The sequence below is a fragment of the Macadamia integrifolia genome, chromosome 12 (genome assembly GCF_013358625.1).
Source record: "Macadamia integrifolia cultivar HAES 741 chromosome 12, SCU_Mint_v3, whole genome shotgun sequence".
NCBI lineage: Eukaryota > Viridiplantae > Streptophyta > Magnoliopsida > Proteales > Proteaceae > Macadamia > Macadamia integrifolia.
This window is the reverse complement of record NC_056568.1, coordinates 23133936-23142861: the sequence shown is the minus strand read 5'-3', so window position 1 is coordinate 23142861 and position 8926 is coordinate 23133936. Positions and strand designations below refer to the sequence as shown.

The 8926-nt window shown below is 36.9% G+C and overlaps 1 protein-coding gene across 3 annotated transcripts in view; it reads right to left on the bottom strand.

The window, feature by feature from the left end:
• Window positions 1-4925, bottom strand: part of LOC122057667 (ABC transporter C family member 3-like) — a 33851-nt gene extending 28926 nt beyond the window's left edge. For all 3 annotated transcript variants that reach the window (XM_042619859.1, XM_042619860.1, XM_042619861.1), the window contains exons 1-2: window positions 4766-4925; window positions 4429-4617 (exon numbers count right to left, since the gene is read on the bottom strand). The gene's annotated coding sequence lies outside the window, so the exon portion shown is untranslated. The remainder of the gene's footprint in view (window positions 1-4428; window positions 4618-4765) is intronic.
• Window positions 4926-8926: the final 4001 nt, after the last annotated feature.

The window sequence follows — 8926 nt, the reverse complement described above, 5'->3', positions numbered from 1 at the left end:
TCTTCTTCTTCTTCTTCTTCTTCTTCTTCTTCCCTGTGATCTCTCTGTCTCTTCCCCTCTTCTCCTTTTATTCTTTCTTCTTTTCTGGTTTTCAGGTTCTATATCCCTGCCCTACAATTGCTGCTCCCTGCTAACGGTATTGTTCATCTCAGAAGAAGCTCTCTGGACCCTCATCTTTAACCTATCCAGCCTGAACCTTGGTGTAAAAGAGATTCCCATCTGGGTGACTCAAATCACCCAAGCTTTGGCCTGTAGTTCCCTTCACGTCTTGAGATTAAACCAGAGTTTCAGAACTATACCTGAAACCACCGCCCAGATCTGACTTCGAGGGCTGAATCTCCCTTGGTGCTTCTTCTTTCCTCTCCAGATTTTACGTACAGACTGCCTCTCCATAGCGATTCAGGTACAGTTCCGGAATTTCATAGCTGTTGAGAAGGACTCCATGGGCTGCAACTTGGTTTCCTCTTTGTTGCTCAACGAAACTCCCATGGCTGTCGTGAGGTTGAAGACAACCTCATAAAGTGGGGTTTGCTTTCTTTATTGTAATATCTCATTAATATCCCTCCCTTCTATTCTAATTATGTGTTGTCCTTTCCTTCCCCTCTATCCCAAGAATACCCTCCCTTTTCATACGTTACTCCTTTTCTTCTAAAGTGGGGAATTCAAGAAGTCTTTTGGATTTTTGTCTTTAGTGTAAAAGTCCTTTTGTTTGACCTCCAATTGTTGCCCCCTACTTTATCCTCTTATTTACACCCTGCCATTGAGTTGAATGCCCTTCCTAGTTTGACCCTAAGCAATAAATCAAGTTCTCACTAAGGATTTCTAGGTATTTACAAAAATGCCATTACCTCTTGGTACTTGAGTATTTCCCCTTTGGGTAGGTCACTTAATTACCAAATCGCCACTGTTCCTAGATTTTGGGTCTAAGCTTTTAGGTGGGCCCTCCCGGTCCCCCCCATTACATTGTCATAATTTACAAATAAATTTCCCTATTCATAAGCTACAATCAATTTTTTTTATCAGTTTCATCCAGTCTCAGTTTGATTATTGGTTGGTTCGGTGTGGTCCAGTTTTCAATCGGTCCCATCATACCTCAGTTGAAAACCAGCCCAATCAAGATTGGTTTGGTTTGGTCTAGGTTTTTCGATTGGTTTTATCGGTTCAGGCTAGGTTCTAACACCCCTACACTCAGCTATCGATTGTACCTTATGATGTTTAGTAATAAAAATGACAAATGGTAGAAAAATATAAAACAAGTGATATAGATAACCTAAGAAAAAAATATAAAAGAAAAGAAGGTGACAAAGCGATTATGCAGCTGTTTTTACCTCATTTAATGAGGACGAAGGATGAGAGAAAGAGCAAGAGTTGCAAAAGAGAGAAATAGGTCAAACTGCAAACCCATGCCAGCTAGGGGTTGTGTTGCAACTTTCTATTCCAAATTAGTATTTCTGAGTCAGAAATACTTTTTGCATTTCTATTCATTTGGAATACTTCTGTTAAAAAAAATATGGTATGCTAAAACTGGAAAATATAATATATATATATATATATATATATTTTTTTTTTTTTTTTTTTTGCCACCAAAAAAGAACAGAAACATGTATGGAATGCATATTAGCAGAAGTACATCTTTTGTTTGTACTAAATTACATAAAATGTCATCCTACACATATTTTCATTACTCATATATTTGAGAACACTATTTTAGCCATGTAAGCAAGAGTGGACTCTATCAAATGTCATCCGGGCATGTGTCAAATATATAAAAGTCCATAATTACAAAAATGTCTATCGAAGTCGAGTCAATTATTCTAATACTAACCAAGTCCTTAAACTTCAAATTCATCAAAAAGAAAAAGTTCTTAAACATTAAATTACCCTTATAAGAATAGGTAAATAATAGTGACAGATAAGATTATAAGTCATACCAGTATGAATGTTGTGCAATCAAATACCAGATAATAGAGCAAGTTGTCCCTAAGTGGATGATATCAAACTCCAAGGTGAAGCAGAGAAGAGCATTATCATGAACTCAACAATCTATAAACCCGTCGGGGATTGTGTTCATCAACCCATATGAACTACCAAGACAAAGAAATGGGGATATCAAAGTGGGATACAAATGTTGGTTGGAAAGATCTTCTGCCACCTTTTCTTCTTTGATTTCTATCGTTCCTTGAGTTTCCCCTTCTATAAATTTAACATTTAGTTTGGTTGGATGAAAAGCGGAAGACTATTAGTAAGGCTGATATGGGAGATGGAATATTGAAGTTGAGATTTCGTATGGGAAGGGTGTAAACAAAGATGATATAGGAAAATCATCAAGCAGTAGTATTGTTGTCTTCTCCATCAGCAAGACTCGATCTACATTCTTGGAATTCCCCATTCAATAGTTGGATTTCAATCAGAAGATAGAGATTCCTGGGAGACACCTCTCTGCCATTGTTAGACAGCAACAACAACAACTCAGCTTTTTCCCAACTGAATGGGATCGACTACATGGATCAGTCAAAGAAAAACATAAAAGAAAGAAGAGGGAAAAGGGAAAAGGGAAAAGGGAAAAGGGGAAAGGATAGAAAAAAAAAAAAAAAAAAAAAAAAACAAGGCAATATAACACCTCCGAGCCATCCCACCTAAACGCAATCGGCAACATAGATCTTTGCCCTCTAAACAGCTTTGTTTGATGTCATACAAGGTTCGAGACCTAACTTCTGCATGTCTTTCCTTACTAACTCATCAATGGCCGTTTTAGGTCTACCCCTACCTCTTCTATTTCCTTCCCGCTAGATCTAATCACTCCTCTGTACTAGAGCATCCCAAGGCCTCCTTTGAACATGGTCATACCACCTTAAGCAACATTCTAGTAGTTTGTCTTGATTCGGGGCCACTCCCAACTCAACTCTTACCCTGTAATTTCTCACTCTTATCTCTCCTAGTTTTGCCGCACATCCATCTCAACATTCGCATCTCTGCTACATTCAATTAATCTATGTTATGCTTCTTGACTACCCACATTCTGCCCCATATAACATAAATGGTCTTACAACAGTCATATAGAACTTTATTTTAAGCTTGAGAGGAATATGCCAATCATACAACACCCCAGATGCACCTCTCCACTTCATCCATCATGCTTTGAATATGTGAGAGACATCATCATCTATCTCACCATCCTTGTTAATAGTCGACCCCCAAATATTTAAAACAGTCCCTTTGCAAAATCTCTCTCCCCTCAAGTTTCACCACTTCAGTATCATTTCTTAAGCTACTAAAGTTACACCCCTCCCTGTCATTGTTAGAATTGGCCAAAATCTACAACTATGATCTATCCTCACAAATCCTATAGCTTTCCATGCTGCAAATGCTTTTACTATTTTCATAAAATCTAATGTTAGCAAGTTACAGAAGCTGATGGCATTATTTCAATGCATTAATAATCAAGGTGTTTATGATCCAATATATTTGTGCAACTTTTATTCAAGTTATTCCTCCACAAGAACTCAAATAGGCTTTTCGTTTAATTTGGCAAGCTAAGATTTTTTTTATCAGGGAAAGACAACAAAAAAAGACCAAGGAAGAACTAAAGCATTCTTATATTATAATTCTAAAACACAATGCTTAGCTACAACGTACAAGTTCACAATATAATGGATGTTTTCCCATCCATGTTCACAATATAATGGATGTTTTCCCATCCATATTCCTGAAAGCAACCCTCTTCATATAAGTATAACATCAGCCATGCACCAATCGATCAACCAGCCAACGTTAGCCACTCCAATTTCTCCCTCCTTTGAGGTCGGAAGTTAGAAGGGGAAGGAAGATGGAAAGAAGGAAAAAAGCTAAAAAAAATTGAGAGAGAGAGAGAGAGAGAGAGAGAGAGAGAGACAAGTACCTGAGAGAAGGAGGAGCAGAATCGGAGAGGTTGATCCATAACTCTTAAGTGTGTATGGGAATAGTAGCACTGTTGATTCATGATTTCATTTTCTTTCCTATTAAGTTTCAACTTTTCTAAGGTCAACATGGTTCAAATAAGTGGACTCCGATCAGATGAATCGGGGCATCTGATCCTTGTTTCTACTGATTCTATGAACCCATTTTGGATCACCTTGGTTCATGTTTGATCTTCGTTTACCGGCTGACCACGGTAAGGGTGGTTAATTGAAATTACACATTATTAATTTTAGCTTAAGCTTACCATTATAAATTGCAAAAGAGGAAGTACGAAAAATACAGTATGAAATAGGTTGGCAAAGAAAAGAGTAGTTTAAAGGTCTCAAAACCTGAAAGAACTCTTTCTTTTCCAAAAGTCAATGTATGATATCAGTCAAGTACAAAAACAATGTCAATCGCTTGTAGTTGTCCTTGTAAGGCCATTGTTACATTCTTTAGTCGGTAAATTAGTAGAAAATCAATAAAACTAACCTCTTGTGGCAAAATCCTCAAATTTGTTGCATCAAAAACTCCCAAAAAAGTCCCAGCTTTTGAGAAATCTTCGCTTCTTCTTCTCAATTCCAATTTCTAGGGTTCTGGGCGATTCTGGGCTGATTCTGACCATTTCCGATTTGAAGTTGGAGAGCAATCCCATGTTCCATAATACTTGAATGTCAATAGCTGCCATGTTTCATTGATGATCACAAGCCTTGTCTTAAACCTCACACCCAACTTAGGCAAAATTTCAAAATCTCAATCCATAATGGAAGGAAAACAAGAATCCCTCCTGGGTTATCTGAGAGAGAGAGAGAGAGAGAGAGAGGTGCACCTTGAGGGAGAAGCTTCAGAATATCCCACGTCTATGGATGGCGAACCTTAAAATTCTCAGCGCACTATTTCAAGGAACCAAAAAATTTCCCCTCCATCTCTTCAACGAACTTCGACCGTGTACTCAGCTTGTGCCGTAACTCAACATGGGAAGCACCTGGATGGGAAAAAAATCGTCTGCAATTCCGATCTCGTACAATTTCGTTGAATACTATCTTCAGGGGATGACACGTGTATTGATACCAATGTAATGGTCCAGATCTAATTTAAATGTTTTTTCACTAATTTAAGGTTTTAGTAGTTATACCAGATCTGGACCATTGTATTGGTATCAATACACGTGTCATCCCCTAAAAATAGTATTTCACGAAATTGTACGAGATCAGAATTACAGATGATTTCAAGCCACCTGGATGAGTTATCAGTATGTAAACACAGCCTTATTAGCTACCAAGGAGATAGGCGGGCGTATGGTGGGAAAGTATCCTTTAGAACGAGCGTCATTGCTAAGAAATAGGAAAGACTTTTTGACTTTTTCTGGAAATTAATAAATAGGAAAGTTGCAGAAACGTTCGAATTCAAATAGAAGATGACTATCTAATCCCTCTAATATCCAAATTGGCCATCATTTCACAAAAAAAAAGTACATTGACCATCAAATATTCAATTAGATTAAACTAGCAACTAATTAACCTACTATTTTACATGTGCGAAATTATAAATAAAATTGGAATATTCCAATTATTATGTGAACAAAAAAGTTAATCTAGCACAAATGGCAGGGGTATCTTATATGGCTCTAAATACTTTTTATCTTATAAAATGACAAACATAGAAAATATTTATGGGAAATTCTCTTCCAACATTGTTTTAATTATTATTATTTCTAAATGAATAGTAATTAAATCCAATCTGTGCTGCTGAAAAGCAAATATTCCCCTCCCAATCCATTTTTGGGAGTGAATCATCATTCCATAATTTTAATGGCTTAAAATATAATAAGATAAAGAAAAAAATTTATATGTTCCAATGGTGGACCATATTTTTTATTTGTTCCATGAAATTTGACATGTGAGGTTATCCAATTATTCTTGGAGTGTCCTAGATTTTTTTTTTTTTTTTTTTTTTTTAAAGCTGTTTGTGGTACTAGACTAAATGAGGAACACAATGCCTCAAACTCAAAACGTCCTAAGAGCTAAGCTCTATAGCACTAGCCTCAAGTTAGTTGCGCCAACAACTATCATCGCAACACTGCACTACATAAACATTAAAATTGCAAATTGAATCTGATGATAACCATTAAACTCCACAAATTATGCAAGGGAAAATTGACAAACCCATTTAAAGGGATTGGACTTCTTTGCAAAACTTATCATGTTTTTATCTCAGCAAAAGGTGTAAGATAATGATAAAATAGTAAATTATTTTCATTTATTTTAAAAACATTTTTATTATTGATATAAATAACTTTTAAGAATATAAAACGCAACCAAAAGAATGTCACAATTTCTCAATTCATCACTTTGGCTACAACAAAATGCATCCATATAAGGGTGTCAAAGTTCAGCCTGAACCATTTAGGACATCGAAATCAAATGGTTCATCCCAATCCAAACCCAAGTCATTTTGCTTTTGGGTTTAAAACAAATAAGGAATCAAAGCCAACATAACCTATTTAAGATGCATTATTCTTAATTAATATATAAAAATTGAAAATGTTCTCTTGGGGGGGGGGGGAAATGTGGTCCTTACTCCCATACACATGGGGAGGGGGTTCAAAATGACTGGCTCACCCCCTATGAAAGGGAAAATGATTTTTCTATGAATGCTACCTTGTGGGCTTCCATTGGCCCTACACGGACAGTAACCACACTCCCCACAAGAAATACTCTCATATAAGAGTTATAACTTACAAATGTTATGTCATAATTACTACAAAAATTGGTGAGAAATAACGTTGCCAATCTATGTAGTGTATGTTAGCACCTCCTTGTGTTATATCTCTCCTCATTCCCTTGAAATGACACATCTACCTCCTACCGTGTGAGGATAGAGATAGATAGAAGGAGGCGCTAACATAGTCTACACATTTGGATAGAGATTCAATCCCAAAAAATAAAGGTTGATATTTGATTATTCATATGTTTGGGAAGTTACTTGTATACTCATGAATCTTTTACTTATTTGAGTGTTTGAGTGCCCAAAACCATTAAGGAATTAGAACTAAGTTTTTCCATTAAAAGGGATCGGTTGCTAGTTTTGGATACATTTAACAAATAAGACTATTATGGGATTGGCTCCTTAGGGTTAGAATCAATTACCAATCAACACCCTTGTCCATGTTATAAAGAGCAGTTCTTCAAGGATGAGCTTCTAGTTCAGTGGTAAGTAGATAGGTAGTTGGGCCCGAGGAAGGTCATTGGTTCGACTTTTCTACCCCTCTTAAAAAAAAAAATAGTAGTGATTGTAGTTGTATTATTGCAATAAGCGTGGCCCCTTGTTGACCCCTTAATGGTTTCTTGTGTAGCTCTCCTGTGAGTCTCTATGTGACTCATTAGTAGGTCTTTTTTGGTCTAATGGGCCCTTGAACTATCACAAAATTAAGAGTTATATATGAGAGAAAAGTTTCTTCAAGGTAACGTGTCCCCTACGGTGTTGTGGGCCATTGAGAGCATACAAAAGCATCAATATGGGTAGAATTTATGCCTTTCATGAGGGGTGGGTGAACATTTCACCCCCTCTGTGTTTGGGCACAGTGGGATCACGTTGCCTTTCAGGATTCCTTTTTCCATTTCTATAACTTTGAACCACGATTTGACGACAAATTATTTTAAATAAATAGTTGATTATCTACAACATAGACCCATCTAGTTTTCATAATTTATTGTCGGGAGAAAGAACCCCCACCAGTTTGGTGTTGTCTGCGTCGTGACATAGCCAGGTGCAAAAAGGACCATGTTGTCCCCCTCTGTGCATTGAAGATGCTCATGTGCACCTCTCATTGCCCCCGCACGTTGGTGTTGCCTACACCAAATTGGTAAGTTCCTTTTCCATTTATTGCCACAATGCTATGTGTTCGAATCCTTTCCAACCATTGAGATTCCCAGTGAGGCATTCGAAGTCTAGAGAATATGCCTCTCATGTATTGAGGTACATGTCCAATAGCAAGGGAATTCCTTTGTATTGATTCTATCATACCGTTTCTCATATCAATTCTTGTAAACGCAAAATTGAATCTATCATATCTTCTTCTGGAACCATAATTTCTGACCCTCGTCTTATAGCAAGGGAATTTACTTCCTTTCTATCTAACTTGTTCACAACTTCCAACCCCCTCGACCCATCTTTTATTAAATGCTTATTTCCCTCAATTCTTACATCCTCGGATGCTACCCATTTATGCAGGTTCCTTCACATGATGAAATTCATAAAGTGGTGTTCTCATTTGGGCCATATAAAGCCCCTGGCTCTGATGGTTTCCAACCCTGCTTCTTTCAGAATTTATGGGATATTGTTGGCAATGATTTGTGTGATTTTGTGACTGCCTTTTTACGTGATGTCTCTCTCCCTTTTGGAACAAATCATATCCTCATTTATTTAATTCCCCAAAACGTGGAAGCATCCAGAGTTGAGGAGTTTAGGCATATCAGTCTCTGCAACGTGTCTTATAAAGTTGTGGCTAAGATTCTTGCTAATAGGCTTAAAATTCATTTACCTTCATTCATTTCACCATTTCAATCTACTTTTATCCCAGGGAGACAAATTCATGATAATATCATCCTTGCTCAATAAAATTTTCATTATTTGAAGCACAAAAAAGTTAAAATGGGCTTTGCTGCTATCAAATTGGACATGGCTAAGGCCTATGATAGGCCTGAATGGGGGTTTATCAAATCAATCTTTGATTTTTTGGGGTTTGGATCTCGTTGGTCTATTTTGATTGGATATCTTTTAAGCATAGCCTCTTTTTTTGTGAAATTGCATGGGTCTACCTTTGAATTTTTTTAGCCCTCTAGAGCCCCTTTCTTTTTATCTCTGCGATGGAGGCCCTTTATCGGTTACTTAATGCCTATAGGGACCTAAATCTTTTCAAAGGTATTAAGGTTGCTCGCCATGCCCCAGAAATTTCACATATTTTTTTTTGTTGATAATACATTTATTT